Below are 19,716 nucleotides of genomic sequence, written 5' to 3'. Positions count from 1 at the left end.
GTTATCATTTCTAAGTCTGCAGGTTTGTGAATTGCAGTGCCCCTGAGCTCCATTATTCAACTCGCTTTCTTGGGAGCTGGCCGCAAAAGCGCAGGATTGCTTCAGGCCGTATTCTGGTTCCTGGCGGCAGGCTGAGCCTGTGGTTAATTCTTCTTCCTGATGGGAAAACAGAGTGACCTGTGCCTGTCCCAACACCTAGAGCTAGTCTCTCATTGGTTGCCCCTCTTCCCGTTCATCCTCAGGACAAATTGCAACCTGTACGGAACAGGAGGATAAAGGTGCTGATTCTCCAAGGAGAGAGATTGCTAGTAAAGCGGCTGGAATGGCGAGCCGGAGCACAAGGAGATGAGAAATGAGGTGCGTTTTAGAAACCTTTCCCGATCACACGGTGTGCCATCTTCGGGGTTTCTCATGCATGTTTTCAATGTAGGACGATGCCCTTGAACCTGGAGATTTGGGACCCATGGGATGGGTACCACGCCGTATTAATTTAAAGGGTCTGCGTTAGCTCACCCAACCTCACCAAACCTCTCAGCCCCAAGAGTGTCCACCCATATGTCTCAATCAGCTGTGGGTCTAGATATGGTCAATCCAGGTGGCATCACAGCCCCTGAACGAATTTTGTAAGAATTTCTCTCTCTTTCACTGTCTTTGTTTCACGGGTTTTGAAAAGTAATTGATTTTTATAATGGGGTTTGGCTGCTTTTCACTGCTGTGTTTATGCCGCTTTACACCCACTTGACTCACTTACAGAGAGATATCAATACATAGGTTTGAAGATTCTTACTAGTCTGATATATTCCTGGGCGGTGAATAGGGGGTGTTGAGTCCAGTTCACTGAGCAAGGAGTAGGTCTTGTCTATTACATATTGGGTTTATGGAACGATACCTGAGCTAATTTGAAACCCTTGTTTTATGCATCACCCCACCTCACCTTTCCCGTTAAGCAGCCATAGTCTGTTTTCTAAACGTGTGATTCTGTTCTGTTTTGTAATTCAGTTCAAGGGTAGCGGTTTTTACATTCCCTCTATAAGTGATATGTCATGATAAGTGTCTTTTTCTGTGTGACTTATTTCACTTAGAATCGTCATAGCTAAATCCACTCATCATGCTGCTACTAGCCTTATGACATTGATTTCATGGCTGAGTGATATTCCATTGTATATAAGGACCACATCTTCTTTATCCATTCTTCTCTTTCCTGGGATATTTAAGGTGTAACGAAGTGGAGGTTCTTGTCAACAGAGTAGCCCAAAACTTTGGGGTGCCTGTGTCTTGCTGATTTTTAGTTTTCCCAATTTATACGCCCATGAGTGGAAGTGCCCTATGCTCTCTAAGCTGAGTTTTTTAGATGTTTCAGGACACAGCGTACACTTCTCCAGAGTGGCTGTTGGCAATTTACATCCCGCCCATCAGTGTAGCAAGGCTCCCATTTCTCCATGGCCTGTCCTGCATTTCTGGTTTTGACACTTTATTCAGCATGGCCCTTTTGACCGATGGGAAGCGAGACTTCTTTGTAGCGCTGATTTGCCTTTCCAGGTTGCTTGGTTGGCCAAAAAGGGCGTATGCGTTTTTTCCTGAATATATTCAGGAAAAAACGCATACGCCCTTTTTGGCCAAGGGCATCACTGTCGAGGTTTTGCCGCTTTTCCTGTGCTTTAAAGGCGATTCGAATGTACCTCCTGAAATCTGTTTCCTGCAATTCTGCCTTGCTTTCAAATCCTCTTCGTTGCCTTCCCTCAATATATTTGTGGACGAGAGTTATCATTTGTAAGTCTGCAGGTTTGTGAATTGCAGTGCCCCTGAGCTCCATTATTCAACTCGCTTTCTTGGGAGCTGGCCGCAAAAGCGCAGGATTGCTTCAGGCCGTATTCTGGTTCCTGGCGGCAGGCTGAGCCTGTGGTTAATTCTTCTTCCTGATGGGAAAACAGAGTGACCTGTGCCTGTCCCAACACCTAGAGCTAGTCTCTCATTGGTTGCCCCTCTTCCCGTTCATCCTCAGGACAAATTGCAACCTGTACGGAACAGGAGGATAAAGGTGCTGATTCTCCAAGGAGAGAGATTGCTAGTAAAGCGGCTGGAATGGCGAGCCGGAGCACAAGGAGATGAGAAATGAGGTGCGTTTTAGAAACCTTTCCCGATCACACGGTGTGCCATCTTCGGGGTTTCTCATGCATGTTTTCAATGTAGGACGATGCCCTTGAACCTGGAGATTTGGGACCCATGGGATGGGTACCACGCCGTATTAATTTAAAGGGTCTGCGTTAGCTCACCCAACCTCACCAAACCTCTCAGCCCCAAGAGTGTCCACCCATATGTCTCAATCAGCTGTGGGTCTAGATATGGTCAATCCAGGTGGCATCACAGCCCCTGAACGAATTTTGTAAGAATTTCTCTCTCTTTCACTGTCTTTGTTTCACGGGTTTTGAAAAGTAATTGATTTTTATAATGGGGTTTGGCTGCTTTTCACTGCTGTGTTTATGCCGCTTTACACCCACCTCACTCACTTACAGAGAGATAGCAATACATAGGTTTGAAGATTCTTACTAGTCAGATATATTCTTGGGCGGTGAATAGGGGGTGTTGAGTCCAGTTCACTGAGCAAGGAGTAGGTCTTGTCTATTACATATTGGGTTTATGGAACGATATCTGAGCTAATTTGAAACCCTTGTTTTATGCATCACCCCACCTCACCTTTCCCGTTAAGCAGCCATAGTGTGTTTTCTAAACGTGTGACTCTGTTCTGTTTTGTAATTCAGTTCAAGGGTAGCGGTTTTTACATTCCCTCTATAAGTGATATCTCATGATAAGTGTCTTTTTCTGTGTGACTTATTTCACTTAGAATCGTCATAGCTAAATCCACTCATCATGCTGCTACTAGCCTTATGACATTGATTTCATGGCTGAGTGATATTCCATTGTATATAAGGACCACATCTTCTTTATCCATTCTTCTCTTTCCTGGGATATTTAAGGTGTAACGAAGTGGAGGTTCTTGTCAACAGAGTAGCCCAAAACTTTGGGGTGCCTGTGTCTTGCTGATTTTTAGTTTTCCCAATTTATACGCCCATGAGTGGAAGTGCCCTATGCTCTCTAAGCTGAGTTTTTTAGATGTTTCAGGACACAGCGTACACTTCTCCAGAGTGGCTGTTGGCAATTTACATCCCGCCCATCAGTGTAGCAAGGCTCCCATTTCTCCATGGCCTGTCCTGCATTTCTGGTTTTGACACTTTTTTCAGCATGGCCCTTTTGACCGATGGGAAGCGAGACTTCTTTGTAGCGCTGATTTGCCTTTCCAGGTTGCTTGGTTGGCCAAAAAGGGCGTATGCGTTTTTTCCTGAATATATTCAGGAAAAAACGCATACGCCCTTTTTGGCCAAGGGCATCATGGTCGAGGTTTTGCCGCTTTTCCTGTGCTTTAAAGGCGATTCGAATCTACCTCCTGAAATCTGTTTCCTGCAATTCTGCCTTGCTTTCAAATCCTCTTCGTTGCCTTCCCTCAATATATTTGTGGACGAGAGTTATCATTTCTAAGTCTGCAGGTTTGTGAATTGCAGTGCCCCTGAGCTCCATTATTCAACTCGCTTTCTTGGGAGCTGGCCGCAAAAGCGCAGGATTGCTTCAGGCCGTATTCTGGTTCCTGGCGGCAGGCTGAGCCTGTGGTTAATTCTTCTTCCTGATGGGAAAACAGAGTGACCTGTGCCTGTCCCAACACCTAGAGCTAGTCTCTCATTGGTTGCCCCTCTTCCCGTTCATCCTCAGGACAAATTGCAACCTGTACGGAACAGGAGGATAAAGGTGCTGATTCTCCAAGGAGAGAGATTGCTAGTAAAGCGGCTGGAATGGCGAGCCGGAGCACAAGGAGATGAGAAATGAGGTGCGTTTTAGAAACCTTTCCCGATCACACGGTGTGCCATCTTCGGGGTTTCTCATGCATGTTTTCAATGTAGGACGATGCCCTTGAACCTGGAGATTTGGGACCCATGGGATGGGTACCACGCCGTATTAATTTAAAGGGTCTGCGTTAGCTCACCCAACCTCACCAAACCTCTCAGCCCCAAGAGTGTCCACCCATATGTCTCAATCAGCTGTGGGTCTAGATATGGTCAATCCAGGTGGCATCACAGCCCCTGAACGAATTTTGTAAGAATTTCTCTCTCTTTCACTGTCTTTGTTTCACGGGTTTTGAAAAGTAATTGATTTTTATAATGGGGTTTGGCTGCTTTTCACTGCTGTGTTTATGCCGCTTTACACCCGCCTCACTCACTTACAGAGAGATAGCAATACATAGGTTTGAAGATTCTTACTAGTCAGATATATTCTTGGGCGGTGAATAGGGGGTGTTGAGTCCAGTTCACTGAGCAAGGAGTAGGTCTTGTCTATTACATATTGGGTTTATGGAACGATATCTGAGCTAATTTGAAACCCTTGTTTTATGCATCACCCCACCTCACCTTTCCCGTTAAGCAGCCATAGTGTGTTTTCTAAACGTGTGACTCTGTTCTGTTTTGTAATTCAGTTCAAGGGTAGCGGTTTTTACATTCCCTCTATAAGTGATATCTCATGATAAGTGTCTTTTTCTGTGTGACTTATTTCACTTAGAATCGTCATAGCTAAATCCACTCATCATGCTGCTACTAGCCTTATGACATTGATTTCATGGCTGAGTGATATTCCATTGTATATAAGGACCACATCTTCTTTATCCATTCTTCTCTTTCCTGGGATATTTAAGGTGTAACGAAGTGGAGGTTCTTGTCAACAGAGTAGCCCAAAACTTTGGGGTGCCTGTGTCTTGCTGATTTTTAGTTTTCCCAATTTATACGCCCATGAGTGGAAGTGCCCTATGCTCTCTAAGCTGAGTTTTTTAGATGTTTCAGGACACACCGTACACTTCTCCAGAGTGGCTGTTGGCAATTTACGTCCCGCCCATCAGCGTAGCAAGGCTCCCATTTCTCCATGACCTGTCCTGCATTTCTGGTTTTGACACTTTATTCAGCATCGCCCTTTTGACCAATGGGAAGCGAGACTTCTTTGTAGCGCTGATTTGCCTTTCCAGGTTGCTTGGTTGGGCAAAAATGGCGTATGCGTTTTTTCCTGAATATATTCAGGAAAAAACGCATACGCCCTTTTTGGCGAAGTGCATCACTGTCGAGGTTTTGCCGCTTTTCCTGTGCTTTAAAGGCGATTCGAATGTACCTACTGAAATCTGTTTCCTGCAATTCTGCCTTGCTTTCAAATCCTCTTCGTTGCCTTCCCTCAATATATTTGTGGACGACAGTTATCATTTCTAAGTCTGCAGGTTTGTGAATTGCAGTGCCCCTGAGCTTCATTATTCAACTCGCTTTCTTGGGAGCTGGCCGCAAAAGCGCAGGATTGCTTCAGGCCGTATTCTGGTTCCTGGCGGAAGGCTGAGCCTGTGGTTAATTCTTCTTCCTGATGGGAAAACAGAGTGACGTGTGCCTGTCCCAACACGTAGAGCTAGTCTCTCATTGGTTCCCCCTCTTCCCGTTCATCCTCAGGACAATTTGCAACCTGTTCGGAACAGGAGGATAAAGGTGCTGATTCTCCAAGGAGAGAGATTGCTAGTAAAGCGGCTGGAATGGCGAACCGGAGCACAAGGAGATGAGAAATGAGGTGCGTTTTAGAAACCTTTCCCCATCACACAGTGTGCCATCTTCGGGGTTTCTCATGCATGTTTTCAATGTAGGACGATGCCCTTGAACCTGGAGATTTGGGACCCATGGGATGGGTACCACGCCGTATTAATTTAAAGGGTCTGCGTTAGCTCACCCAACCTCACCAAACCTCTCAGCCCCAAGAGTGTCCACCCATATGTCTCAATCAGGTGTGGGTCTAGATATGGTCAATCCAGGTGGCATCACAGCCCCTGAACGAATTTTGTAAGAATTCCTCTCTCTTTCACTGTCTTTGTTTCACGGGTTTTGAAAAGTAATTGATTTTTATAATGGGGTTTGGCTGCTTTCCACTGCTGTGTTTATGCCGCTTTACACCCACTTGACTCACTTACAGAGAGATATCAATACATAGGTTTGAAGATTCTTACTAGTCAGATATATTCTTGGGCGGTGAATAGGGGGTGTTGAGTCCAGTTCACTGAGCAAGGAGTAGGTCTTGTCTATTACATATTGGGTTTATGGAACGATATTTGAGCTAATTTGAAACCCTTGTTTTATGCATCACCCCACCTCACCTTTCCCGTTAAGCAGCCATAGTGTGTTTTCTAAACGTGTGACTCTGTTCTGTTTTGTAATTCAGTTCAAGGGTAGCGGTTTTTACATTCCCTCTATAAGTGATATCTTATGATAAGTGTCTTTTTCTGTGTGACTTATTTCACTTAGAATCGTCATACCTAAATCCACTCATCATGCTGCTACTAGCCTTATGACATTGATTTCATGGCTGAGTGATATTCCATTGTACATAAGGACCACAACTTCTTTATCCATTCTTCTCTTTCCTCGCATATTTAAGGTGTAACGAAGTGGAGGTTCTTGTCAACAGAGTAGCCCAAAACTTTGGGGTGCCTGTGTCTTGCTGATTTTTAGTTTTCCCAATTTATATTCCCATGAGTGGAAGTGCCCAAGCTCTCTAAGCTGAGTTTTTTAGATGTTTCAGGACACACCGTACACTTCTCCAGAGTGGCTGTTGGCAATTTACGTCCCGCCCATCAGCGTAGGAAGGCTCCCATTTCTCCATGGCCTGTCCTGCATTTCTGGTTTTGACACTTTATTCAGCATGGCCCTTTTGACCGATGGGAAGCGAGACTTCTTTGTAGCGCTGATTTGCCTTTCCAGGTTGCTTGGTTGGCCAAAAAGGGCGTATGCGTTTTTTCCTGAATATATTCAGGAAAAAACGCATACGCCCTTTTTGGCCAAGGGCATCATTGTCGAGGTTTTGCCGCTTTTCCTGTGCTTTAAAGGCGATTCGAATCTACCTCCTGAAATCTGTTTCCTGCAATTCTGCCTTGCTTTCAAATCCTCTTCGTTGCCTTCCCTCAATATATTTGTGGACGAGAGTTATCATTTCTAAGTCTGCAGGTTTGTGAATTGCAGTGCCCCTGAGCTCCATTATTCAACTCGCTTTCTTGGGAGCTGGCCGCAAAAGCGCAGGATTGCTTCAGGCCGTATTCTGCTTCCTGGCGGCAGGCTGAGCCTGTGGTTAATTCTTCTTCCTGATGGGAAAACAGAGTGATCTGTGCCTGTCCCAACACCTAGAGCTAGTCTCTCATTGGTTCCCCCTCTTCCCGTTCATCCTCAGGACAAATTGCAACCTGTATGGAACAGGAGGATAAAGGTGCTGATTCTCCAAGGAGAGAGATTGCTAGTAAAGCGGCTGGAATGGCGAACCGGAGCACAAGGAGATGAGAAATGAGGTGCGTTTTAGAAACCTTTCCCCATCACACGGTGTGCCATCTTCGGGGTTTCTCATGCATGTTTTCAATGTAGGACGATGCCCTTGAACCTGGAGATTTGGGACCTATGGGATGGGTACCACGCCGTATTAATTTAAAGGGTCTGCGTTAGCTCACCCAACCTCACCAAACCTCTCAGCCCCAAGAGTGTCCACCCATATGTCTCAATCAGCTGTGGGTCTAGATATAGTCAATCCCGGTGGCATCACAGCCCCTGAACGAATTTTGTAAGAATTTCTCTCTCTTTCACTGTCTTTGTTTCACGGGTTTTGAAAAGTAATTGATTTTTATAATGGGGTTTGGCTGCTTTTCACTGCTGTGTTTATGCCGCTTTACACCCGCCTCACTCACTTACAGAGAGATAGCAATACATAGGTTTGAAGATTCTTACTAGTCAGATATATTCTTGGGCGGTGAATCGGGGGTGTTGAGTCCAGTTCACTGAGCAAGGAGTAGGTCTTGTCTATTACATATTGGGTTTATGGAACGATATCTGAGCTAATTTGAAACCCTTGTTTTATGCATCACCCCACCTCACCTTTCCCGTTAAGCAGCCATAGTGTGTTTTCTAAACGTGTGACTCTGTTCTGTTTTGTAATTCAGTTCAAGGGTAGCGGTTTTTACATTCCCTCTATAAGTGATATCGCATGATAAGTGTCTTTTTCTGTGTGACTTATTTCACTTAGAATCGTCATAGCTAAATCCACTCATCATGCTGCTACTAGCCTTATGACATTGATTTCATGGCTGAGTGATATTCCATTGTATATAAGGACCACATCTTCTTTATCCATTCTTCTCTTTCCTGGGATATTTAAGGTGTAACGAAGTGGAGGTTCTTGTCAACAGAGTAGCCCAAAACTTTGGGGTGCCTCTGTCTTGCTGATTTTTAGTTTTCCCAATTTATACGCCCATGAGTGGAAGTGCCCTATGCTCTCTAAGCTGAGTTTTTTAGATGTTTCAGGACACACCGTACACTTCTCCAGAGTGGCTGTTGGCAATTTACATCCCGCCCATCAGTGTAGCAAGGCTCCCATTTCTCCATGGCCTGTCCTGCATTTCTGGTTTTGACACTTTATTCAGCATGGCCCTTTTGACCGATGGGAAGCGAGACTTCTTTGTAGCGCTGATTTGCCTTTCCAGGTTGCTTGGTTGGCCAAAAAGGGCGTATGCGTTATTTCCTGAATATATTCAGGAAAAAACGCATACGCCCTTTTTGGCGAAGTGCATCACTGTCGAGGTTTTGCCGCTTTTCCTGTGCTTTAAAGGCGATTCGAATCTACCTCCTGAAATCTGTTTCCTGCAATTCTGCCTTGCTTTCAAATCCTCTTCGTTGCCTTCCCTCAATATATTTGTGGACGAGAGTTATCATTTGTAAGTCTGCAGGTTTGTGAATTGCAGTGCCCCTGAGCTCCATTATTCAACTCGCTTTCTTGGGAGCTGGCCGCAAAAGCGCAGGATTGCTTCAGGCCGTATTCTGGTTCCTGGCGGCAGGCTGAGCCTGTGGTTAATTCTTCTTCCTGATGGGAAAATAGAGTGACCTGTGCCTGTCCCAACACCTAGAGCTAGTCTCTCATTGGTTCCCCCTCTTCCCGTTCATCCTCAGGACAATTTGCAACCTGTTCGGAACAGGAGGATAAAGGTGCTGATTCTCCAAGGAGAGAGATTGCTAGTAAAGCGGCTGGAATGGCGAACCGGAGCACAAGGAGATGAGAAATGAGGTGCGTTTTAGAAACCTTTCCCCATCACACGGTGTGCCATCTTCGGGGTTTCTCATGCATGTTTTCATTGTAGGACGATGCCCTTGAACCTGGAGATTTGGGACCTATGGGATGGGTACCACGCCGTATTAATTTAAAGGGTCTGCGTTAGCTCACCCAACCTCACCAAACCTCTCAGCCCCAAGAGTGTCCACCCATATGTCTCAATCAGCTGTGGGTCTAGATATAGTCAATCCCGGTGGCATCACAGCCCCTGAACGAATTTTGTAAGAATTTCTCTCTCTTTCACTGTCTTTGTTTCACGGGTTTTGAAAAGTAATTGATTTTTATAATGGGGTTTGGCTGCTTTTCACTGCTGTGTTTATGCCGCTTTACACCCGCCTCACTCACTTACAGAGACATAGCAATACATAGGTTTGAAGATTCTTACTAGTCAGATATATTCTTGGGCGGTGCATAGGAGGTGTTGAGTCCAGTTCACTGAGCAAGGAGTAGGTCTTGTCTATTACATATTGGGTTTATGGAACGATATCTGAGCTAATTTGAAACCCTTGTTTTATGCATCACCCCACCTCACCTTTCCCGTTAAGCAGCCATAGTGTGTTTTCTAAACGTGTGACTCTGTTCTGTTTTGTAATTCAGTTCAAGGGTAGCGGTTTTTACATTCCCTCTATAAGTGATATCGCATGATAAGTGTCTTTTTCTGTGTGACTTATTTCACTTAGAATCGTCATAGCTAAATCCACTCATCATGCTGCTACTAGCCTTATGACATTGATTTCATGGCTGAGTGATATTCCATTGTATATAAGGACCACATCTTCTTTATCCATTCTTCTCTTTCCTGGGATATTTAAGGTGTAACGAAGTGGAGGTTCTTGTCAACAGAGTAGCCCAAAACTTTGGGGCGCCTCTGTCTTGCTGATTTTTAGTTTTCCCAATTTATACGCCCATGAGTGGAAGTGCCCAAGCTCTCTAAGCTGAGTTTTTTAGATGTTTCAGGACACACCGTACACTTCTCCAGAGTGGCTGTTGGCAATTTACATCCCGCCCATCAGTGTAGCAAGGCTCCCATTTCTCCATGGCCTGTCCTGCATTTCTGGTTTTGACACTTTATTCAGCATGGCCCTTTTGACCGATGGGAAGCGAGACTTCCTTGTAGCGCTGATTTGCCTTTCCAGGTTGCTTGGTTGGCCAAAAAGGGCGTATGCGTTTTTTCCTGAATATATTCAGGAAAAAACGCATACGCCCTTTTTGGCCAAGGGCACCACTGTCGAGGTTTTGCCGCTTTTCCTGTGCTTTAAAGGCGATTCGAATCTACCTCCTGAAATCTGTTTCCTGCAATTCTGCCTTGCTTTCAAATCCTCTTCGTTGCCTTCCCTCAATATATTTGTGGACGAGAGTTATCATTTGTAAGTCTGCAGGTTTGTGAATTGCAGTGCCCCTGAGCTCCATTATTCAACTCGCTTTCTTGGGAGCTGGCCGCAAAAGCGCAGGATTGCTTCAGGCCGTATTCTGGTTCCTGGCGGCAGGCTGAGCCTGTGGTTAATTCTTCTTCCTGATGGGAAAACAGAGTGACCTGTGCCTGTCCCAACACCTAGAGCTAGTCTCTCATTGGTTGCCCCTCTTCCCGTTCATCCTCAGGACAAATTGCAACCTGTACGGAACAGGAGGATAAAGGTGCTGATTCTCCAAGGAGAGAGATTGCTAGTAAAGCGGCTGGAATGGCGAGCCGGAGCACAAGGAGATGAGAAATGAGGTGCGTTTTAGAAACCTTTCCCGATCACACGGTGTGCCATCTTCGGGGTTTCTCATGCATGTTTTCAATGTAGGACGATGCCCTTGAACCTGGAGATTTGGGACCCATGGGATGGGTACCACGCCGTATTAATTTAAAGGGTCTGCGTTAGCTCACCCAACCTCACCAAACCTCTCAGCCCCAAGAGTGTCCACCCATATGTCTCAATCAGCTGTGGGTCTAGATATGGTCAATCCAGGTGGCATCACAGCCCCTGAACGAATTTTGTAAGAATTTCTCTCTCTTTCACTGTCTTTGTTTCACGGGTTTTGAAAAGTAATTGATTTTTATAATGGGGTTTGGCTGCTTCTCACTGCTGTGTTTATGCCGCTTTACACCCGCCTCACTCACTTACAGAGAGATAGCAATACATAGGTTTGAAAATTCTTACTAGTCAGATATATTCTTGGGCGGTGAATAGGGGGTGTTGAGTCCAGTTCACTGAGCAAGGAGTAGGTCTTGTCTATTACATATTGGGTTTATGGAACGATATCTGAGCTAATTTGAAACCCTTGTTTTATGCATCACCCCACCTCACCTTTCCCGTTAAGCAGCCATAGTCTGTTTTCTAAACGTGTGATTCTGTTCTGTTTTGTAATTCAGTTCAAGGGTAGCGGTTTTTACATTCCCTCTATAAGTGATATGTCATGATAAGTGTCTTTTTCTGTGTGACTTATTTCACTTAGAATCGTCATAGCTAAATCCACTCATCATGCTGCTACTAGCCTTATGACATTGATTTCATGGCTGAGTGATATTCCATTGTATATAAGGACCACATCTTCTTTATCCATTCTTCTCTTTCCTGGGATATTTAAGGTGTAACGAAGTGGAGGTTCTTGTCAACAGAGTAGCCCAAAACTTTGGGGTGCCTGTGTCTTGCTGATTTTTAGTTTTCCCAATTTATACACCCATGAGTGGAAGTGCCCTATGCTCTCTAAGCTGAGTTTTTTAGATGTTTCAGGACACACCGTACACTTCTCCAGAGTGGCTGTTGGCAATTTACATCCTGCCCGTCAGTGTAGCAAGGCTCCCATTTCTCCATGGCCTGTCCTGCATTTCTGGTTTTGACACTTTATTCAGCATGGCCCTTTTGACCGATGGGAAGCGAGACTTCTTTGTAGCGCTGATTTGCCTTTCCAGGTTGCTTGGTTGGCCAAAAAGGGCGTATGCGTTTTTTCCTGAATATATTCAGGAAAAAACGCATACGCCCTTTTTGGCCAAGGGCATCACTGTCGAGGTTTTGCCGCTTTTCCTGTGCTTTAAAGGCGATTCGAATGTACCTCCTGAAATCTGTTTCCTGCAATTCTGCCTTGCTTTCAAATCCTCTTCGTTGCCTTCCCTCAATATATTTGTGGACGAGAGTTATCATTTGTAAGTCTGCAGGTTTGTGAATTGCAGTGCCCCTGAGCTCCATTATTCAACTCGCTTTCTTGGGAGCTGGCCGCAAAAGCGCCGGATTGCTTCAGGCCGTATTCTGGTTCCTGGCGGCAGGCTGAGCCTGTGGTTAATTCTTCTTCCTGATGGGAAAACAGAGTGACCTGTGCCTGTCCCAACACCTAGAGCTAGTCTCTCATTGGTTGCCCCTCTTCCCGTTCATCCTCAGGACAAATTGCAACCTGTATGGAACAGGAGGATAAAGGTGCTGATTCTCCAAGGAGAGAGATTGCTAGTAAAGCGGCTGGAATGGCGAGCCGGAGCACAAGGAGATGAGAAATGAGGTGCGTTTTAGAAACCTTTCCCGATCACACGGTGTGCCATCTTCGGGGTTTCTCATGCATGTTTTCAATGTAGGACGATGCCCTTGAACCTGGAGATTTGGGACCCATGGGATGGGTACCACGCCGTATTAATTTAAAGGGTCTGCGTTAGCTCACCCAACCTCACCAAACCTCTCAGCCCCAAGAGTGTCCACCCATATGTCTCAATCAGCTGTGGGTCTAGATATGGTCAATCCAGGTGGCATCACAGCCCCTGAACGAATTTTGTAAGAATTTCTCTCTCTTTCACTGTCTTTGTTTCACGGGTTTTGAAAAGTAATTGATTTTTATAATGGGGTTTGGCTGCTTTTCACTGCTGTGTTTATGCCGCTTTACACCCACCTCACTCACTTACAGAGAGATAGCAATACATAGGTTTGAAGATTCTTACTAGTCAGATATATTCTTGGGCGGTGAATAGGGGGTGTTGAGTCCAGTTCACTGAGCAAGGAGTAGGTCTTGTCTATTACATATTGGGTTTATGGAACGATATCTGAGCTAATTTGAAACCCTTGTTTTATGCATCACCCCACCTCACCTTTCCCGTTAAGCAGCCATAGTGTGTTTTCTAAACGTGTGACTCTGTTCTGTTTTGTAATTCAGTTCAAGGGTAGCGGTTTTTACATTCCCTCTATAAGTGATATCTCATGATAAGTGTCTTTTTCTGTGTGACTTATTTCACTTAGAATCGTCATAGCTAAATCCACTCATCATGCTGCTACTAGCCTTATGACATTGATTTCATGGCTGAGTGATATTCCATTGTATATAAGGACCACATCTTCTTTATCCATTCTTCTCTTTCCTGGGATATTTAAGGTGTAACGAAGTGGAGGTTCTTGTCAACAGAGTAGCCCAAAACTTTGGGGTGCCTGTGTCTTGCTGATTTTTAGTTTTCCCAATTTATACGCCCATGAGTGGAAGTGCCCTATGCTCTCTAAGCTGAGTTTTTTAGATGTTTCAGGACACAGCGTACACTTCTCCAGAGTGGCTGTTGGCAATTTACATCCCGCCCATCAGTGTAGCAAGGCTCCCATTTCTCCATGGCCTGTCCTGCATTTCTGGTTTTGACACTTTTTTCAGCATGGCCCTTTTGACCGATGGGAAGCGAGACTTCTTTGTAGCGCTGATTTGCCTTTCCAGGTTGCTTGGTTGGCCAAAAAGGGCGTATGCGTTTTTTCCTGAATATATTCAGGAAAAAACGCATACGCCCTTTTTGGCCAAGGGCATCATGGTCGAGGTTTTGCCGCTTTTCCTGTGCTTTAAAGGCGATTCGAATCTACCTCCTGAAATCTGTTTCCTGCAATTCTGCCTTGCTTTCAAATCCTCTTCGTTGCCTTCCCTCAATATATTTGTGGACGAGAGTTATCATTTCTAAGTCTGCAGGTTTGTGAATTGCAGTGCCCCTGAGCTCCATTATTCAACTCGCTTTCTTGGGAGCTGGCCGCAAAAGCGCAGGATTGCTTCAGGCCGTATTCTGGTTCCTGGCGGCAGGCTGAGCCTGTGGTTAATTCTTCTTCCTGATGGGAAAACAGAGTGACCTGTGCCTGTCCCAACACCTAGAGCTAGTCTCTCATTGGTTGCCCCTCTTCCCGTTCATCCTCAGGACAAATTGCAACCTGTACGGAACAGGAGGATAAAGGTGCTGATTCTCCAAGGAGAGAGATTGCTAGTAAAGCGGCTGGAATGGCGAGCCGGAGCACAAGGAGATGAGAAATGAGGTGCGTTTTAGAAACCTTTCCCGATCACACGGTGTGCCATCTTCGGGGTTTCTCATGCATGTTTTCAATGTAGGACGATGCCCTTGAACCTGGAGATTTGGGACCCATGGGATGGGTACCACGCCGTATTAATTTAAAGGGTCTGCGTTAGCTCACCCAACCTCACCAAACCTCTCAGCCCCAAGAGTGTCCACCCATATGTCTCAATCAGCTGTGGGTCTAGATATGGTCAATCCAGGTGGCATCACAGCCCCTGAACGAATTTTGTAAGAATTTCTCTCTCTTTCACTGTCTTTGTTTCACGGGTTTTGAAAAGTAATTGATTTTTATAATGGGGTTTGGCTGCTTTTCACTGCTGTGTTTATGCCGCTTTACACCCACTTGACTCACTTACAGAGAGATATCAATACATAGGTTTGAAGATTCTTACTAGTCTGATATATTCCTGGGCGGTGAATAGGGGGTGTTGAGTCCAGTTCACTGAGCAAGGAGTAGGTCTTGTCTATTACATATTGGGTTTATGGAACGATACCTGAGCTAATTTGAAACCCTTGTTTTATGCATCACCCCACCTCACCTTTCCCGTTAAGCAGCCATAGTCTGTTTTCTAAACGTGTGATTCTGTTCTGTTTTGTAATTCAGTTCAAGGGTAGCGGTTTTTACATTCCCTCTATAAGTGATATGTCATGATAAGTGTCTTTTTCTGTGTGACTTATTTCACTTAGAATCGTCATAGCTAAATCCACTCATCATGCTGCTACTAGCCTTATGACATTGATTTCATGGCTGAGTGATATTCCATTGTATATAAGGACCACATCTTCTTTATCCATTCTTCTCTTTCCTGGGATATTTAAGGTGTAACGAAGTGGAGGTTCTTGTCAACAGAGTAGCCCAAAACTTTGGGGTGCCTGTGTCTTGCTGATTTTTAGTTTTCCCAATTTATACGCCCATGAGTGGAAGTGCCCTATGCTCTCTAAGCTGAGTTTTTTAGATGTTTCAGGACACAGCGTACACTTCTCCAGAGTGGCTGTTGGCAATTTACATCCCGCCCATCAGTGTAGCAAGGCTCCCATTTCTCCATGGCCTGTCCTGCATTTCTGGTTTTGACACTTTATTCAGCATGGCCCTTTTGACCGATGGGAAGCGAGACTTCTTTGTAGCGCTGATTTGCCTTTCCAGGTTGCTTGGTTGGCCAAAAAGGGCGTATGCGTTTTTTCCTGAATATATTCAGGAAAAAACGCATACGCCCTTTTTGGCCAAGGGCATCACTGTCGAGGTTTTGCCGCTTTTCCTGTGCTTTAAAGGCGATTCGAATGTACCTCCTGAAATCTGTTTCCTGCAATTCTGCCTTGCTTTCAAATCCTCTTCGTTGCCTTCCCTCAATATATTTGTGGACGAGAGTTATCATTTGTAAGTCTGCAGGTTTGTGAATTGCAGTGCCCCTGAGCTCCATTATTCAACTCGCTTTCTTGGGAGCTGGCCGCAAAAGCGCAGGATTGCTTCAGGCCGTATTCTGGTTCCTGGCGGCAGGCTGAGCCTGTGGTTAATTCTTCTTCCTGATGGGAAAACAGAGTGACCTGTGCCTGTCCCAACACCTAGAGCTAGTCTCTCATTGGTTGCCCCTCTTCCCGTTCATCCTCAGGACAAATTGCAACCTGTACGGAACAGGAGGATAAAGGTGCTGATTCTCCAAGGAGAGAGATTGCTAGTAAAGCGGCTGGAATGGCGAGCCGGAGCACAAGGAGATGAGAAATGAGGTGCGTTTTAGAAACCTTTCCCGATCACACGGTGTGCCATCTTCGGGGTTTCTCATGCATGTTTTCAATGTAGGACGATGCCCTTGAACCTGGAGATTTGGGACCCATGGGATGGGTACCACGCCGTATTAATTTAAAGGGTCTGCGTTAGCTCACCCAACCTCACCAAACCTCTCAGCCCCAAGAGTGTCCACCCATATGTCTCAATCAGCTGTGGGTCTAGATATGGTCAATCCAGGTGGCATCACAGCCCCTGAACGAATTTTGTAAGAATTTCTCTCTCTTTCACTGTCTTTGTTTCACGGGTTTTGAAAAGTAATTGATTTTTATAATGGGGTTTGGCTGCTTTTCACTGCTGTGTTTATGCCGCTTTACACCCACCTCACTCACTTACAGAGAGATAGCAATACATAGGTTTGAAGATTCTTACTAGTCAGATATATTCTTGGGCGGTGAATAGGGGGTGTTGAGTCCAGTTCACTGAGCAAGGAGTAGGTCTTGTCTATTACATATTGGGTTTATGGAACGATATCTGAGCTAATTTGAAACCCTTGTTTTATGCATCACCCCACCTCACCTTTCCCGTTAAGCAGCCATAGTGTGTTTTCTAAACGTGTGACTCTGTTCTGTTTTGTAATTCAGTTCAAGGGTAGCGGTTTTTACATTCCCTCTATAAGTGATATCTCATGATAAGTGTCTTTTTCTGTGTGACTTATTTCACTTAGAATCGTCATAGCTAAATCCACTCATCATGCTGCTACTAGCCTTATGACATTGATTTCATGGCTGAGTGATATTCCATTGTATATAAGGACCACATCTTCTTTATCCATTCTTCTCTTTCCTGGGATATTTAAGGTGTAACGAAGTGGAGGTTCTTGTCAACAGAGTAGCCCAAAACTTTGGGGTGCCTGTGTCTTGCTGATTTTTAGTTTTCCCAATTTATACGCCCATGAGTGGAAGTGCCCTATGCTCTCTAAGCTGAGTTTTTTAGATGTTTCAGGACACAGCGTACACTTCTCCAGAGTGGCTGTTGGCAATTTACATCCCGCCCATCAGTGTAGCAAGGCTCCCATTTCTCCATGGCCTGTCCTGCATTTCTGGTTTTGACACTTTTTTCAGCATGGCCCTTTTGACCGATGGGAAGCGAGACTTCTTTGTAGCGCTGATTTGCCTTTCCAGGTTGCTTGGTTGGCCAAAAAGGGCGTATGCGTTTTTTCCTGAATATATTCAGGAAAAAACGCATACGCCCTTTTTGGCCAAGGGCATCATGGTCGAGGTTTTGCCGCTTTTCCTGTGCTTTAAAGGCGATTCGAATCTACCTCCTGAAATCTGTTTCCTGCAATTCTGCCTTGCTTTCAAATCCTCTTCGTTGCCTTCCCTCAATATATTTGTGGACGAGAGTTATCATTTCTAAGTCTGCAGGTTTGTGAATTGCAGTGCCCCTGAGCTCCATTATTCAACTCGCTTTCTTGGGAGCTGGCCGCAAAAGCGCAGGATTGCTTCAGGCCGTATTCTGGTTCCTGGCGGCAGGCTGAGCCTGTGGTTAATTCTTCTTCCTGATGGGAAAACAGAGTGACCTGTGCCTGTCCCAACACCTAGAGCTAGTCTCTCATTGGTTGCCCCTCTTCCCGTTCATCCTCAGGACAAATTGCAACCTGTACGGAACAGGAGGATAAAGGTGCTGATTCTCCAAGGAGAGAGATTGCTAGTAAAGCGGCTGGAATGGCGAGCCGGAGCACAAGGAGATGAGAAATGAGGTGCGTTTTAGAAACCTTTCCCGATCACACGGTGTGCCATCTTCGGGGTTTCTCATGCATGTTTTCAATGTAGGACGATGCCCTTGAACCTGGAGATTTGGGACCCATGGGATGGGTACCACGCCGTATTAATTTAAAGGGTCTGCGTTAGCTCACCCAACCTCACCAAACCTCTCAGCCCCAAGAGTGTCCACCCATATGTCTCAATCAGCTGTGGGTCTAGATATGGTCAATCCAGGTGGCATCACAGCCCCTGAACGAATTTTGTAAGAATTTCTCTCTCTTTCACTGTCTTTGTTTCACGGGTTTTGAAAAGTAATTGATTTTTATAATGGGGTTTGGCTGCTTTTCACTGCTGTGTTTATGCCGCTTTACACCCGCCTCACTCACTTACAGAGAGATAGCAATACATAGGTTTGAAGATTCTTACTAGTCAGATATATTCTTGGGCGGTGAATAGGGGGTGTTGAGTCCAGTTCACTGAGCAAGGAGTAGGTCTTGTCTATTACATATTGGGTTTATGGAACGATATCTGAGCTAATTTGAAACCCTTGTTTTATGCATCACCCCACCTCACCTTTCCCGTTAAGCAGCCATAGTGTGTTTTCTAAACGTGTGACTCTGTTCTGTTTTGTAATTCAGTTCAAGGGTAGCGGTTTTTACATTCCCTCTATAAGTGATATCTCATGATAAGTGTCTTTTTCTGTGTGACTTATTTCACTTAGAATCGTCATAGCTAAATCCACTCATCATGCTGCTACTAGCCTTATGACATTGATTTCATGGCTGAGTGATATTCCATTGTATATAAGGACCACATCTTCTTTATCCATTCTTCTCTTTCCTGGGATATTTAAGGTGTAACGAAGTGGAGGTTCTTGTCAACAGAGTAGCCCAAAACTTTGGGGTGCCTGTGTCTTGCTGATTTTTAGTTTTCCCAATTTATACGCCCATGAGTGGAAGTGCCCTATGCTCTCTAAGCTGAGTTTTTTAGATGTTTCAGGACACACCGTACACTTCTCCAGAGTGGCTGTTGGCAATTTACGTCCCGCCCATCAGCGTAGCAAGGCTCCCATTTCTCCATGACCTGTCCTGCATTTCTGGTTTTGACACTTTATTCAGCATCGCCCTTTTGACCAATGGGAAGCGAGACTTCTTTGTAGCGCTGATTTGCCTTTCCAGGTTGCTTGGTTGGGCAAAAATGGCGTATGCGTTTTTTCCTGAATATATTCAGGAAAAAACGCATACGCCCTTTTTGGCGAAGTGCATCACTGTCGAGGTTTTGCCGCTTTTCCTGTGCTTTAAAGGCGATTCGAATGTACCTACTGAAATCTGTTTCCTGCAATTCTGCCTTGCTTTCAAATCCTCTTCGTTGCCTTCCCTCAATATATTTGTGGACGACAGTTATCATTTCTAAGTCTGCAGGTTTGTGAATTGCAGTGCCCCTGAGCTTCATTATTCAACTCGCTTTCTTGGGAGCTGGCCGCAAAAGCGCAGGATTGCTTCAGGCCGTATTCTGGTTCCTGGCGGAAGGCTGAGCCTGTGGTTAATTCTTCTTCCTGATGGGAAAACAGAGTGACGTGTGCCTGTCCCAACACGTAGAGCTAGTCTCTCATTGGTTCCCCCTCTTCCCGTTCATCCTCAGGACAATTTGCAACCTGTTCGGAACAGGAGGATAAAGGTGCTGATTCTCCAAGGAGAGAGATTGCTAGTAAAGCGGCTGGAATGGCGAACCGGAGCACAAGGAGATGAGAAATGAGG

This window comes from Balaenoptera borealis, assembly GCF_965194805.1.
Source record: "Balaenoptera borealis genome assembly, chromosome: 9".
In the NCBI taxonomy this organism is placed as follows: Eukaryota; Metazoa; Chordata; class Mammalia; order Artiodactyla; family Balaenopteridae; genus Balaenoptera; species Balaenoptera borealis.
The sequence above is the reverse complement of the archived record's forward strand: the minus strand, read 5'-3'. Positions refer to the sequence as shown.